Below are 16,501 nucleotides of genomic sequence, written 5' to 3' on the forward strand. Positions count from 1 at the left end.
GATATCGAAACACCTGCTGCTGGCAATGATCTGACCCGCACCAGCTATCAACCAACTGAGTTATTTTGCTACTATGAAATGCCTTGAGACATTTGATTTTACTAAGGCACCATACAAATGTGTGTTTTTATTGATGAAAATAATTCACTTCGATCCAAAAAGCGACATTTGTAATTTTGGAGTTGTGTTAGTCATTGGAGATAGCCATAATGTTAACAGACCACAGGGTTTCTCTCACATTAAAGAGAGGCAACTGCTGGTGATTGAGGGCCACCACACCTCAGGCGAGGGAAGAGAAGTTGAGAAGGAGACTCCTTCATGGTAACTTCAGCCAGTGTGGAGATTGAACCCACACTGTTGGCATCACTCTGCTTCTGGATGTAGGTTTGCTCACTGAGCTGGAAGGTTCAGTTCCAGACGTTTTATCACCCTCCTAGGTAACATATTCAGTGGGCCTCCAGGTGAAGCACTGCTGATGATTCCTGCTTGCGATTTCTATGTTTGGGTTTATTTGGGTTAGTGATGCCATTTCCTGTGGTGACGTCATTTCCTGTTCTTTTTCTCAGGGGTTGGTAGATGGGGTTTGACTTAACATGTTTGTTGATAGAGTTCCAGTTGGAATGCCATGCTTCTAGGAATTCTCATGCGTGTCTCTATTTTGTAAACCAACCATCAAGCCAACTAACAAAATTGGAATTAAATATTTGCCAGTATGAATTAAGCTAGTGTTGGCAACCAGTTGCCACTTTTTTTGCTGGGACTGATATCAAACATGAAAGTAATAATTTTGGAATAAGAGTAGGTTATTCAGACTTTTACACCTATTTTGCCATTCAATTCTAACATCACTCACCAACCATGGCTACATATTTGTTATTACCCTTGATTGACAAACATCTATCTACATCACAATTAACTTTATGAATCAAACTACCATCAATGCTTGGTGGGGAAGAAAGCCATGTTTCTACCACCCTTCATATGAAGACTTGTTTCCCAACCTCTCTTGAATCAGCTTCATCCAATTTTAAGGATTCATCTCCTCTATTTAGAATTCTCAAATTCTCTTGTCTTTGATCTATATTTGCACACAGTATTTATATGGCTGGTTTAGTTAAGTTTCTGGTCAATGTTATCTCAAAAGTGTTGACAGTGTGAGATTCAGTGAGGACAACACTGTCGAGTATCATGGTATTTAGAGTGTTTCTTATCAGGGAAAACATCACAAATGCTACTATCAGCCAAATTTGGAATTTTGTCCTTAGTTTACTGCATGAGGACACAAAAGGAAGTGTGAATGGAACTCAATAATGTGCAATCATCGGTGAACATGCTCAATTCTGACTTTATGATGGGGAGAGTGTGTTTGGACCTCTAACATTGCTCTGAACAATTCCTGCAACAATGTATTGGGGCTAAGATAACTGACCTCCAACAACCACAATCAGTTTCATTTCTGCAAGATCTAAACCTGAGCTACTCCTGCAACAGCGTCCAATAACCATTAACTGTTTCATTTCTGTCTGGCCTAACCCCAGGAAGGGTTTTCTCCCTGCTTGCTTTTGACTCCAACTTTTCTAGTGTTCTTTGATGGCACAATCAATTAAATGCTGCCTCAATATCAAGGACATTTACTTTCACCTCAACTCTGATGTTTAGTTTTTGGTAAAACATATGAAGCAAGGTGCCAATGAGATCTGAAGCTCAGCATTAATGATATTGAAAATAGACTGATAGGTCAACAATTTGCTGAATTGGATTCTTTCCATTGTTTTTACGGTCTGGAGACACCCAGGTAAATTTCCGCTTTTACAGGCTATGTAACCCATACTACAGCAGATTGGCTAGAAGCCTGGATAGTTCTAGAGTCAGGTGTTCAGCACAACAGCCTTGGTGCTTCTAATACTTAGCTACTACAACTTGATATCACATCAGTGAACTGTGAACTTGGCTTCTCTGATGGAAGTGGCCTCAGAAGGCCAAAATGGATCATTAATGTACCACTTCAGGCTGAAGATAAATGTAAATGCTTTGCTTTTTCTTTCATAGTTGCATGTTTCAACATAAGCATCACTCACATCTAGACAACTATAGTCGAGAGTGTGGTGCTGGAAAAGCACAGCAGGTAAGGCAGCATCCAAGTAGCAGAAGAATTGACGTTTCGGGCATAAGCCCTTTATCAGGAGGAAGATAAAAGGCTTATGCCTGAAATATTGATTCTCCTGCTCTTCGGATGCTGTCTGACCTGCTGTGCTTTTCTAACACTGCAGTCTCGACTCTGATCTCCAGTATCTGGAGTCTTCACTTCCTTCTAGATATCTATTGACTGTTATGGGGTTTAACATATTGTGTTCTGTTCTACATATAATATTGAACATGTACATGATACACTATTGAATAGAATGTAGTGTGAAGATTCCTATTTTTTGGAAAATAATCTAGGAAAAATCAAAATTTATATTACTGTACATAAGGAAATGCATCAAGTTTTGTTTTACAACTTGAAGATCAAAAGTCAAATTGTTTGGTCAATTCTTGGTTACTTAAGGTAATGTAAGTTTGAAGAAACAGGATTTGATATTTCTTCAGGATGAGTTAGCCCCAAGTCCTTACGGATTACAAAGCTGCTGAGCAACAGCCTTTGAATTGTTAAATTGCAGTTTATCAGCGATCTGGGAATGGACAGTTGAATACAGACTTCCAGAAAGCCTGCAAGCAAAAACAGATCTCTTTCTCTCTCTTTCTCTCTCTCTTCCTATGAGTGACAAAAAATGTCTTAGATTCTCAAAGGAAGAGTTTCTAACATGAGCAAAACTGACCAGTTACTGATTGAGAATCTTCTCCCATGCAGCTAAGGGAAACATCATGTTTTCTTTGCCGAAAAGCAAAAGAACAGTTGGATAGTCACCTCATTCTCTCCTTATGATTTGAATTCTTGATCCACACAAGTTGCTCCTGTCCCATATTTCCCAACCATAATATCTCTGCAGAGCTGTCTGTATCATCTGTCTGATCTGTGAATGAATTTGTGTGTGTTTGTGTTTAAAATCTGTTTTGCCACTTGTTAAAGGATCAATTTGTTTGTGATACATAAGTTTTTGTTTGTTTATTCTGAAAACTGGTGAGAGTTTCTTTACTTCTAGATAGCAATGAAAGTCAGATGAATTAACCACCTTGGTGATTCAAGTTGTCATTTATACTGTTGTGATGGCTTGTGGAGCATTGGGCCTCAATTCAGCGCACACTTCCCATCAGGTTCATGTCAGTAGGAAGAGGCAACCTGTCACTGTATTAATACATCAATACAGTCAACACAATACCTCAGCATAGAAAGGATAACTACTCAGTGCATCATACAATGCTTTGTAAATCTAGGCACTTTACAACATTTTTCAATGTCAAAGCAGGAAGAATAAATTTTCTTTAGCATTAATTGATTTTCATTCAGAATAACTGAAATATATAAACATGTATGTTTCAACAGTTTTTGCTAATACTATACATCATGTTAGCACTAGAATAGATATTGAAGAAGGATAATAGGCCTGTTGATTATGTACATGAGTGACTTTACACCTTTAGGAGGACACCGATACAAATTAAGTTACAAACGAGTAAAGCAGATATGTTTGTTTTAATGTTATTAAAATAAATCTTGCGATCAAGGCAGAAGAATTAAAAGTGCCAACTGGCTCCAGAGACCTGTTGATTGTCCACCATGTACTGGCCCATCTCTGACCGAGTAAGAACACCTCTGGGTGTCCTTGGATGACTAAAGGCCCTTGGGTGTCTGGAGATTCAGATCTATCTCTTGTCTTTTTTCAGAGTATACACAGTTGTGGAAAGAGGCTGTTCAGCCCATGAAGTCTATACTGACCCCCTGAAGGGCACCCTACCCTAACGCCGTAACCCCACATTTCCCGGGCAAAGCCGCCTAGCCTGCATATTCCTGAAAACTAAGGTGTTCTGCCACCATAGACAGTACGTTGATTCAATCTTATATAGGATAGGTATTTAGATGATTAAAAATTGAAAGTGACGCATTCATTATTGATTGTAATAGGTACAAACCTGGGGAGTAGGCAGGGGGAAACTGTTTCTGATCTTAAAAAAAGAATAGATAGCATAGATTTAAATTTATTACAAAACAAGTAAATGTGATGCAAGATAAACTTTTTTTAAAGATGCATTGTTAGCATATGGAATACATTGCCTGGGATTATGGTGAAGGTAAGTTTAACTGAGAGAGAATATTGGATTTTTTTTAAATTTAGGATGAGGATGTCACTGTCTAGGCCAGCATTTATTACTCATCCCTAATTGCCCAGAGGGTATTTGAGAGTCAACCACATTGCAATGGTTCTGGAGCCACATGCTGGCGCCGTGGTGGCACAGTGGCTCAGTGGTTAGCACTGTTGCCATACAGTGCCAGAAACCGGGTTCAATTCCCCCAGGCAACTGTCTGTGTAGAGTTTGCACATTCTCCACGTGTCTGTGTGGGTTTCCTCTGGGTGCTCTGGTTTCCTTCCACAGTCCAAAGATGTGCAGTTGAGGTGAATTGGCCATGCTAAATTGCCCATAGTGTTAAGGTGCATTAGTCAGGGGTGAATGTAGGGGAATGGGTCTGGGTGGGTTGCTCTTTGGAGGGTCGGTGTGGATTTGTTGGGCCAAAGGGCCTGTTTTCACACTGTAGGGAATCTAAACTAATCATCGTGTTGTTCAGGCACAGTAAGGATGGTAGTTTCCTTTTCCTAAAGGACATTAGTGAACAGGATGGGTTTTTCCCTAACAATCAACAATAGATTCATATTAGACTCTTCATTCCAGATGTAGTCAGTTCTGCTATAATGCATATTTCTTCAATGCGATTGAAGAATTTAGACCGTTATTTGTAGAACGGGAACTTTCCTTACTTGTATCAGCTAGAATGCAATTCTGGCCCCATTAGATTGCATGGCGCTGCTATTCCATGATTTTCTCATAACATGAGATAACACAAGATCGGAACTATTGTATTATATCAGAACCGACTATATTTATTAAATTCAAATTCCGCTATCTGTAGTGGCAGGATTCGAACCTGGGTCCCGGAACTTAACTTTTTTTTAGCATAAGAATTAGAATTCCTACAGTGTGGAAAAAGACCCTTTGGCCCAATACGTCCATACTGCCCTCGGAAGAGTATCCCACACAGACCCATTACCCTACATTGCCCCTGACTGATGCACCTAACCTGCACATTCCTGAACATTATGGGCAATTTAGCATGGCCAATCGAAATAACCTGCACATCTTTGGACTGTGGGAAGAAACCAGAGAAAACCCACGCAGACACAGTGACAATGTGCAAACTCCACACAGACTGTCGCCTGAGGCTGGAATTGTGCTCGGGTTCCTGGTGCTGTGAGGCAGCAGTGCTAACCACTGAGCTACCGTGCTGCCCCATGGTGCTCTGGATTGTCAGTATACTGATAATGCCACTAGGCCAATGCCTCCCCATAATTATTTGCACAGAAAAGATGTGCAAGAGTCTGGGGATAAAGCAAGAAACTGCCAGTAGAATAATGATACCAATCTGAAGAGCCAGCAGAGTGACGATGGGCTACATAGCCGACTTCTGCATCATAACACTTCTATGATTCTGTGAAACTGTGACTGCTTTACTGATGGTTCCAGAAGACCCGGGGGAGGGATGAGGCAGATGTTTCAGTATCAATGCCAGCTGCAACTATCTATTTTTCATTAGAAGTATATTTTAAGCAAATCAAATTGTTCTTCTCCAAGATTGTCTTTTTAACTTGGTGCACGAGGGACAGGACGAGAATTCTTAGGAAGGAATTGCTGCAGTTTTCCATGCGTGTTAAAACAGGCACAAAGAACACCAATTTTACAGGGGGATGGGCAAAGCTTCACAGGCATTTGTCCCACTCTTAAACTGGTGGAAGTCAATCTTTTCAGCATCACAGACATCGAAGAAAGGTAATAGGCCTGTTGATTATGTACATGAGTGACTTAACACCCATTGGAGGACACTGATACAAAATAAGTTGCAGATGAGTAAAGCAGGTATGTTTGTTTTAATGTTACTAAAATAAATCTTACGATGAAGGCAGGAGAATTAAAAGTGCCAGCTGACTCCGGAGTCTTGTTGATTGTCCACCACGTACTGGCCCATCACTTACCTGAGTGAGAACACCTCCCAGTGGCCTTGAATTACCAAAGGCCCTTGGGTGTCTGCAGATTCAGATCTACCCCTTGCCTTTGTTCAGAGTATACACAGTTGTGGAAAGAGGCTATTCAGCCCATGAAATCTATACTGACCGTCTGAAGGGCATCCAACCCTAACGCCATACTCTACATTTACCCTGGCTAAGCCAATTAGCCTGCATATTCCTGAAAACTCAGGTGCAATTTAGCATGGCCATTCTACATGGCCTGCACATGTTTGGACTGGGGGACTAGAACACTTAAAGGAAATCCATGCAGACACATGGAGAATGTGCAAACTCCACACAGAAAGTCACCTTGAGGGTGAAATTAAACACAGGTCCCTGGTGTTGTGAGGCAGCAGTGCTAATCACTGAGCCTTCACGCCATTGATGAAATAATTTTTCATTCTATACATTTTTCATTATGGACTCCATCCTGGAGTATCTAACAACACAAATGGAATTATTCAGAGGGACATCCATCTAAGTTTATTTTATGCAGAGAAAGTAAAGTAAAGTTAGCACTGACTTGCATGAAGTTCTAAAGTGGCTTGCATGCAATGAAGGTTTTTGAATTTTCATGTAGGAAATCTGGCAGTTAATTAATGCACAGTCACCTCCCATAAAATAATACAGTAATTACCAGATTTTATATTCAATGATGTTGATTAAAGGATAAGTATTGTCTAGGGCACACTTCAACACCCCAGTCTGTGGGTTGGAAGTATATTAGTCAACAACTATTGCATTTCCTTTCAGTAAAGTAGTGATTGCAATTCAAAACAGCACATTACAGTTTGTGAAACACTTTGGAATTTCCCAAGGTTATTCCTTGCTATATAGGTCCAAGCTCTTTCATTTTTGTGTGTGGATGTCAAATCATGATAACATGTGCCTTGATAGTAAAGCAAAATACTGCAGATCCTGGAGAGCCCAAATCAGAATAGAAAGTGTTGGAGGAGGTTAGCAACTCTGTCAGCATCTGTGGAACAGAGATAATATTTCAAGTCCAAAGTTACTTGACCTCAAGACTCTTGACTAAATTCCGATAGTACTTCTTCTGTCTCAGATTTGACTCAGTTGGCATTCATTGTCAAATTGTTACTTAGTGTGTAATATTAGGTAATACATATAAGTTAACTATTCAGACTGATCTAAAGGAGAAATAAGTTTCTGGAAAAGAGTGACATGGAGAAAAGAACTTTTTTGAGATTAGTGATTATTTTCATCAGTCTGTATTTGCAGACTTTTTTCTATAATAAATGTAATATAACAATACAGAAACTTCAAATTATTTTCTATTAAAAAAACTGCCATTTATTATTTTCCAACAATTCACCCTGCTCTACTTTCTAAACTATCTCACAGGTTGTCAAGCGTAAAGCTGCAATCCTTTCAGGTGTGAAGAGATTATCCAAGCAATGGCAAGCTTGCTAATGCAGCTGTGACAATGGGATGACTACACCTTGGATTGCAGCATTGAACCAAGTTGACTTTGCACAATAATGGGAGGCCAGACCAGTTAAGTAGTAGTACAATGCTCCGATTTTGAGTTTCTGGAAGCGCATGCTGCATGAAATATCCAACTCTTAATTCAATGCTTCTCTCTATGAAAAAAAGGTTAGAAACAAGAAATGAAACAGATGATCCAGTTTTAAGATGCTTGTAAAGAAACTAAATGGATTAAAATGCTAACAAGAAAATATCAAAGAAGTGCAAACAACAGACATGGTCAGCTAGTCACACTTTTAATATTATAAGAGTCAATGGAGCATTATTTTCACCAAGTAATGAAGGTCATTAGGCTTCAGGCAAACTGTTTCTATTGAACACTTGGATGTTTTTATATGTAGTTGCGAGGGGAAGCAAAACCTTAGCTTAACATGTCATCTGACAGTACAACATTCCCTCAGTGTTACACTGAAGTGCCACCCTAGATGACGTTCTCAAATTTCAGAAGTTGGACTTCAAGTTCACTGAAGATTGTTTATATGTTAAAGCAGTGCTGTGATATTTAAACTACACGTTATCAGAACAGAGTAGCCTACCCACTTTAATTCAGTGTTCACAATATGTAAGATGCACAAAACAGGCAGAGATGATTATTTTCAGATATCCATGCAACTAACCAATCTTTCATCATGAACCTAAAATCTGAAGTTCTTCATCAACACAGTACCAACTCATTCATCCTCATTTGATGCATGCTACATAACCTAACCCTGCCATGGGGCCAGCTCTCAGCATCAGCTGGGGGAACAAAGCCAAACGGGAGAAGGAAACTGCTTGGAAAAATTATGGTTGAAAATTGTCCACCATTTCACCTCTCAGAGACAAATTTCTATGTCTTTTCATATATTTTCTGGTATTCATATAAAGTGTTTGCCCTATTGGAAAGTGGAAGAATCTTCAAAGATGATCATGATGGATGAGGTATGGTTGAACAAAAATCTCAATCATTTTGAGAATTAGAATTCCTACATTTGGTCCACATCAAACATCTGAAGAGTATTTCACCCAGACCCATTCCACTACACATATTACTCTACACGTACAATTCTTAATGGTGGTTCCCTTGGTAAGGGACAGGCTTGTGTTGGTAGGTCTCAGGATTGCCATTGGGATCCCTCTACGGGAGATAGTTGTGCAGATAGTTCTTGGGAAGAATCACACTGGGATCTTTGTTCCAGAGAAGGTTGTGGAGATCACTCTCAGGAGGGTAACTATTTGGGAAACTTCTCCTGGATGTAGCTGCAGAGATATTTCACGGGGTGATAGCTGTCTGGGATTGTTCTCCAGGTGATAGTTGTGGGGAATAACTCTCCACAGGAAGGCTGAGGAGAATGTGTAGCTGTGGGAAAAACGCTAAATTTTATACAAAATTGCAGGCCTCTTATCTCCCTGCCAAAAATCTCATTTCCCACAATAGTCTCTTTGTTGTTTCTTTCAGAAAAATTAGACTTCCTGATTATTAGAGTTGGTGCAAATGTCTTTTTCCAACAGGTGTGAATAGCTTTCTGACTGGGTGGAATTTCCTGTATTCATGTGATTGAATATCCATTGAAATTGGAAGTCTTGGAATTTGTGCAGACTCTATGTTGTCTGAATTCAGTTTGTAATAAAGGTTATTTCATTGTTCTTGTAGAGCTGTGGTGTGAATAGGTTTCTCTAGTTTCCAGACAAACTGTCCTTGTGACTGTATATCTCAACTGCTGGAGTTTTCTTTGTTGGAATTCTTTTCTGAAATTGAACCTAAGATTCTGTTAGAAATTCAGTGTTTCGGGTGGGAGGCTGGTTAGGGAATGTGGCATAATGTCTCTGTGGTTAGCACTGCTGCCTCACAGTGCCAGGGGCCCAGGTTCAAATCCAACTTTGGGCAACGGTCTGTGTGGAATTTGCGCATTCTCCCTGTGTCTGTGTGGGTTTCCTCTGGATGCTCTGGTTTCCTCCCACAATCCAAAGTTGTGCAGGTCAGGTGATTTGTCTATAATAAATTGTCCATTGTATTCATAGATGTGTAGGCGAGGTGTATTAGAGCTGCAAGGAAACCAACAGCGACCGACCACGACCAGCAGACCTGAGCACCGACAACGTCCAAAAACTCCCAGCCTGACTGACATCACAAGGCCTCAGGCACATCCTCAGGTGAAAATTGGCTCTCAAGAACCACCAGATAGCAAGAAGAACTGAGTACTCACCAATAAATCCAAAACGTGTCCTACAGCATCAACAAACTCAATCCAGACTGAAGGCCTACACAGTCCAGAGTCTCCAGCGAGGCACTGGGTACGGCGAGTGGGAACAGCCAGGTGTACTTCAAGATCATGAATTTTCCTCAGTGATGAGTTTAATTCCTAGACCCCAAAGTTTCCAACCATTGTGCAGGGAAGGGGAGGTGGGTCGTTACAGTGCTGGGAACCCCAAGGGTGCAAAGTGAAATAATCGTCTCAGTGGCAAAACCTGCTGTTTAGTTCAAATAGTGTTTAACCTGTACTCACTTTAATGGTGTATCTAATTACTGTCTTCTGTATAACTGTGTCAATTTCATTGTTTCATTTCATTTGCCTTTTATTTCTTATAGTATACTTACCTAAAGTCAAGTAAACGCAGAGATTCTTTTGACCTGAAACATCTGTCTTCTTATATCACATTTTCTGAATAACTCCAGTGTCAGAACCAGGGATCTGGGGTGATTCCAACCGCCTAAACATCAGCAAATAACTGACTGCAAACCAGAAACTCTTCAATGATGGGGACCACAGGAGCTGCAGATGGTCTATCTTCAAAGTGATTAGAACAGTTTTGGCCCCATGTCAAACCACCATGTTGGTGGTTTGGTGGGGTCTGAGAGATTTACCTCTCTTATTAAGCCATGGCTTTCCAGGATTTCCATGAATAACTATTTTGCTTCTAAAAGACAATGTACAGTGATCTCAGCTCCTGGACATCTCTGAGGAAGTAACTCAGGTGATTTCTTAGGCCCAAATATTTTCAGCTACTTTGTGAATGACCTTCCCCCATCAATACAGATGTTCACCAATGATAGCACAACGTTCAACACCATTTGTGACTCCTCAGATACTGAAGCAGTCATAGAGTCATGGAGACAGAGTTGGAAAGCACAGAAGCAGACCCATTGATCCTACACATCTATGCCGACTAGATACCCTAAATTAATGTAGTCACATTTGCCAGCACTTGGCCCATATCCCTCTCAACCCGTCCAGATACCTTTTAAATGTTGTAATTGTACCAGCTTCCACCACTTTCTCTGAAAGCTCATTCTATGCATCCATCACCCTCGATGTGAAGAAGTTGCCCCTTATATCCCTTTTAAGTCTTTTCCCTAGGATGCCCCTACTCTTAGCTATTCACCTTATCCATGTCTTCATGATTTTATAAACGTCTATAAGGTCAACTATCAGCCGCTGACACTCTAGTGAAAAAAAAAGTCCCATTTGAGTCAAAATCCTGGCATTCTGACTGACTTGGCAGCCCAAACTTCTGGGAATTAGATGTTTCAAGCTAGATGGGGGTATAAAAGGGGTGGGGGAGATCGATTACTGATTAATGGGACTATCACAGCTACACTAAGGGAGGATATCTTGGAGGACTCATCCAGTGACACCTTACAGATAGAATCTATGAATAATAAATCACTCTGATAGGGTCATATTATAGGTCTCCCAGTTGCCAGTGAGAGATAGAGGAACTGATATGTAAGCAGATCAGGGAAAGACATCAAAACGTCAGGGCTGTTGCAGAGGTGATTTTAACTTTCCCATCCTTGACTGGGACTCCCTTGGTGCCAGAGGTTCTACTGGGGCAGAATTTGTTTGGTGCATCCAGGAAGATTTTTTGAAACAATATGTTGTCCAACTAGGGAACAGGGCAATGCAGATCTTTTAAGGATAAACAGGTCCTCAAGTGAAAGTGTTAAATTTGAGAAAGGCTCAAATAGGGTGGCATGCTACCTCATAGCTCTCAAGCCCCAGGTTCAATTCCACCCTTGGGCCACTGTCTATGTGAGATTTGTACATGCTCCCTATGTCTGTGTGGGTTTCCTCCCACAATCCAAAGGTATGCCGGTTATGTGACTTGGCTATATAGTTGCCTATAGTGTTAGGTGCATTAGATAAGGGAATGGGTCTGCATGGGTTACTCTTTGGAGGGTTGGTATGGACCTGTTGGGCCAAAAGGCTGTTTCTATATTGTAGGGATTCTAATCTAATTACAACAGTATTAGGCAGGAACTGGAGAAATTAGATTGACACTGACTATTTAGTGGTAAATCTACATCTGACACATGGGAATCTTTTAAAGGCCAGTTGATCAAAGTTCAGGACTGACATTTTCCCATGAGGATAAAAGGTAAAGGATCAAGAGTGTGGTGCTGGAAAAGCACAGCAGATCAGGCAGCATCCAAGGAGAAGGAGAATTGACGTTTCGAGCAAAAGCCCTTCATCAGGAAAGGTAAAGGATGTCAAGATTTAAGAACCTGAGATGACAAGAGAAATTAAATATTTAATCAAAACGTACCAAAAGCATACGTAAGGTTAAGTGATCAAACAAGTCCCTTGAGGAATATAAAGAAAGGAGAAAAGAACATCAGTAAGAAATAAGGAGAGCTATAAGGGGCCATGAAATGTCTTGAAGGTAGGATAAGGAGAATCCCAAGGCACTTTATATGTCTACAAAGAACAAGAGGGGTAACTAGGGAAAGGATAGGTCTACTCAAGATCAAAGGAAGTAGGTGTGATCCTTGAAGGATTACTTTGCATCAGTATTCACCAAGAAGAAGAAGAACATGAATGAAGGTAAGATTATGGAGTGATATGTTGATATTCTAGAGTATGTCAATATTGGGAAAGAGGAGGTGTTGCAGCTCTTAAAAACATTAAGGTAGCTAAGTCCTAAGGATAGTAATTGATTAGTAAATTTGCAGACAATACAAAGATTGGTGAAGTTGTGGTTAATGAGAAAGACATTCAGAGGATACAGTAGGATATAGATCATTTGGGAAGTTGGGCAAAGAAATGGCAGCTGGAGTTTAGTTGGGACGAGTGTGAGGTGATGCATCTTGGGAGGACCAAAGCAAGAGAAAAGTGTACAGTAAATTGCAGGACTCATAGGACCATTGGTATACAGAGGGATCTTAGGGTCCAAATCCATAGCTCCCTGAAGTGGCAACATAGTGAATAAAGTTGTTAAGAAAGCATACAGCATGTTTGCCTTTATCAGTTAGGGCGTTAAGTCAAAAAGTTTTCAAGTTATGTTGTAGTGGAAGAGTGTGGTGCTAGAAAAGCACAGCCAATCAGGCAGCATTCGAGGAGCAGGAGAGTCTACAGTTCGAGCAGAAACTCCTCATCAGGAATGATGGGATGGCCCAAGAAGGCTGAGAGATAAATGGAAGGGGGTAGGGCTTGGGAGAAAGTAGCTGGGCATAGGTTAGGTAGGTGAAGTTGAGGGGGGGTAAAGGTGATAGGTCAGAGAGGAGCGTGGTGCAGATAGTGGGAAGGAAGATGGACAAGTAGGATAGTTCAAGAGGGCGATGTTGAGTTAGAAGGTTGGATCTGGGATAAGGTGACGAGAGGCAAAATGGGAAAACTGGTGAAATTCACATTGATCCTGTGTGGTTGGAAGGTCCCAAGGCAGAAGATGAGGCGTTCTTCTTCCAGGCATCGGGTTTGATGATGGAGTAGGCTCAGGACTTGAATGTTCTTGGTGGAGTGGCAGGAGGAGTTAGGGTGTTCGGCCACAGAGCGGTGGGATTGGTTGGTGCAGGAGTCCCAGAGATGTTCTCTGAAACAATCCGCAAGTTGGCATCCTGTCTCCCAAATATAGAGGAGACCACTTCAAGAGAAACGGAGACAGTAGATGATGTGTGTGGAAGTACAGGTAAGTCTCTGTCAGATGTGGAAGGATCCTTTGGGGCCTTGGATGGAGGTGAGGGTGCAGGTGTGAGAGCAGGATTTGCACTCATTATGGTGGTAGGGAAAGGTGCCAGGAGTGAAGGATAGGTTGGTGGGGGGTAGGCAACAACAAGGGAGTTAAGAAGGTAATGGTCTCTCTGAAACACAAATGAGGATGGGGAGGGAAATATATCCCTGGTGATGGGGGCCTGTTTGTAGGTGGTGGAAATGGCAGAGGATGATGCGATGTATCCAGAAGTTGGTGGGGTGGAAGGTAAGGATCAGAGGGGTTCTGTCCTTATTGTGATTGGAGTGGTGCAGTTTAAGGGTAGAAGTGCAGGAAGTGGAGGAGATGCACTGAAGGGCATCGTCATTCACGTGGGAGGGGAAATTTCAATCTTTGAGAAGGAGGCCAACTGGGATGTCCTATGGTGGAATTGGTCGTCCTGGGAGCAGATGCGGCCAAGGGGAAGAATTAGAAGTAAGAGATAGCATTTTTACAGGAGGTAAGGTGGGAAGAGGTGTAGTCCAGGTAGCTGTGGGAGTTGGTGGGCTTGGAGTAGATGTCTATGTTGAGTCGGTTGCCAGAAATGGAGATGGAAAGGTCAAGGAAGGGGAGAGAGGTGTCTGAGATGGTCCAGGTGAACTTGAGGTCAGGGTAGAAGGTGATTGTGAATTTGGTGAATTGTTCAACCTCTTTGTGGGAGTACAAGGTGGTGCCGATACAGTCATCGATGTAACGGTGGAAAACGTGGGGAATGGTGTAGCAGCGGAAGATAGCCTGTTCCCCAAAGAAACAGGTATAGCTGGGGCCCATGCAGGTGCCCATGGCTACTCCTTTGGTCAAGAGGAAGTGGGAGATTCGAAGGAGAAATTGTTCAGGGGGTGAGGACCAGGTCAGCCAATCAAATGAGTATGTCAGTGGAAGCGTACTGATTGGTTCAGTTAGAGGGGAAGAAACGGAGGGCTTGGAGGCCTTCGTCATGGCAGATGGACGTGTACAGGGACTGGGTGTCCATGGTGAAGATGAAGCATTGGGGGCCGGGGAAGCAAAGGTCATGGAGGAGGCGGAGGGCGTGGGTGGTGTCCCACATGCAGGTGGTGAGTTCCTGGTCAAAGGGGACAGGACGGTGTCAAGGTTTGCAGAGATAAGTTCGATGGGGCAGGAGCAGGCTGAGATTATGGGACAACCGGGGCAATCCATTTGTGAATTTTGGGCAAGAGGTAGAACCGGTGATGTGGGGTTCCCAGATTATGAGGTTGGAAGCTGCTGGTGGGAGATCCCCTGAGGTGATGAGGTTGTGAATGGTCTGGGAGCTGATGGTTTAGTGATGGGAGGTGATGTCGTGGTCAAGGGGTCAGTCGGAGGAGGTGTCTATGGATTGGCGCCTGGCTTCAGCGGTGTAGAGGTCAGTGCATCAAACAACCACTGCACCTCCCCTACCCTTGTCTGGTGGTTTAATGGTGATATTGGGGTTGGAGCAGAGGGAGTGGAGGGCTGCGCGTTGCGAGGGTGAGAGTTTGTAGTGGGCGTTGGTGGAAATGGACAGGTTGAGGCAGTCAATGCCATGGTGGCAGTTGGAAACAAAGAGATCGAGGGCAGGTAATAGACCAGCATGAGCTGTTCCAGGGGTGTGTTTGAGGTGGGAGAAGGGGTCCTTGGAGGAGGGCGGGAATCCTGATGTAAAAAGTAAGCATGGTGGAGGAGGTGGAAGTAAAGTTCGATGTCGCAATGCATGTTGAATTAATTGATCCAGGAGCTTAACGGGATGAAGGGTGAGGCATTTACTGAGGATAGATTGCTCATTCTCAGTGAGGGGGAGGTCTAGGTGGATGGCAAATACACAGCAGGGCTGGGAGTTAGGACCTAGTGTGGGACTGGAACTGGGAGTGGGGGTGGAGCTTAGCTCTGGAGTGGGTGTAATTATGGAATCATGGATGACATCACCAACAGAAGTGACGCTCACTCTGGGGGGACTTGGGGAGGGGGTAGGGGGTGGAAGCGGTGCCTTTGGTGCCATCTACAGGGGTGGATGTGACATAACATGTGACGTTCGTGATGTTTGGTGAGTGACGTTGGTGGGGGGTGGGAAGTGACGTGCCAGGTAGACTTCACAGTGGTTTGAACGGCGGTGGGTCTTGCAGTGGTCACGGCGGTGGTAGATCTTGCCCACAATCATTGAGGTAGTTGTTTTGGTGGCTGTATAAGTCTTTAGTTTGGCCACATTTGGAATATTGTTTGCAGCTCTGGTCATCACACTGTAGGAAGGATTTGGAGAGGGTGCAAGAGAAGGGTTTACCAGGATATTGTCTGGATTGGAGTGTATTAGCAATAATGAGACATTGGACAAGCTTAGATTGTTTTCACTAAAGCATCAGAGGCTGAAGGATGGCTTGATTGGAGATAAAATTATGAGAGGCATGGAAAGCTTTGATTGTCATGGTCTTTTTCTCAGCATGGAAATGTCAAATATTGGGAAGCATGGTGAGAGGGGAAAACATGTGCAAGGAAAATTGTCTACACAGAATGTGGTAGGTGCTTGGAAGATAATGTCAGAGGAGTTTGTAGAAGCTGATACATTAGAAAACTTTAACAGGCAATGAGACAGATACATGGCCAAGAAGAGAGTAGAGGGATACAGACCACATGCAAGCAAATGGAACCAATTTAGAATAGCATCATGATTGGCAAAGACATAGTGGGCTGAAGGAACCTATGCCTGAGTTGTACTGTTATATGTTCTCTGCTTTCAAGGGATAAGAGCAAGGGGTGGGTGGCAAATACTGGCCAGGCAGCGATGCCAACATCTCACGAGTGATTAATAAATAGGTTTCAATTTATTCCTTTTCAAAGTAAAATTCTGCCCCTCGATATCATGT

This window comes from Hemiscyllium ocellatum, chromosome 36, assembly GCF_020745735.1.
Source record: "Hemiscyllium ocellatum isolate sHemOce1 chromosome 36, sHemOce1.pat.X.cur, whole genome shotgun sequence".
Classification (NCBI taxonomy): domain Eukaryota; kingdom Metazoa; phylum Chordata; class Chondrichthyes; order Orectolobiformes; family Hemiscylliidae; genus Hemiscyllium; species Hemiscyllium ocellatum.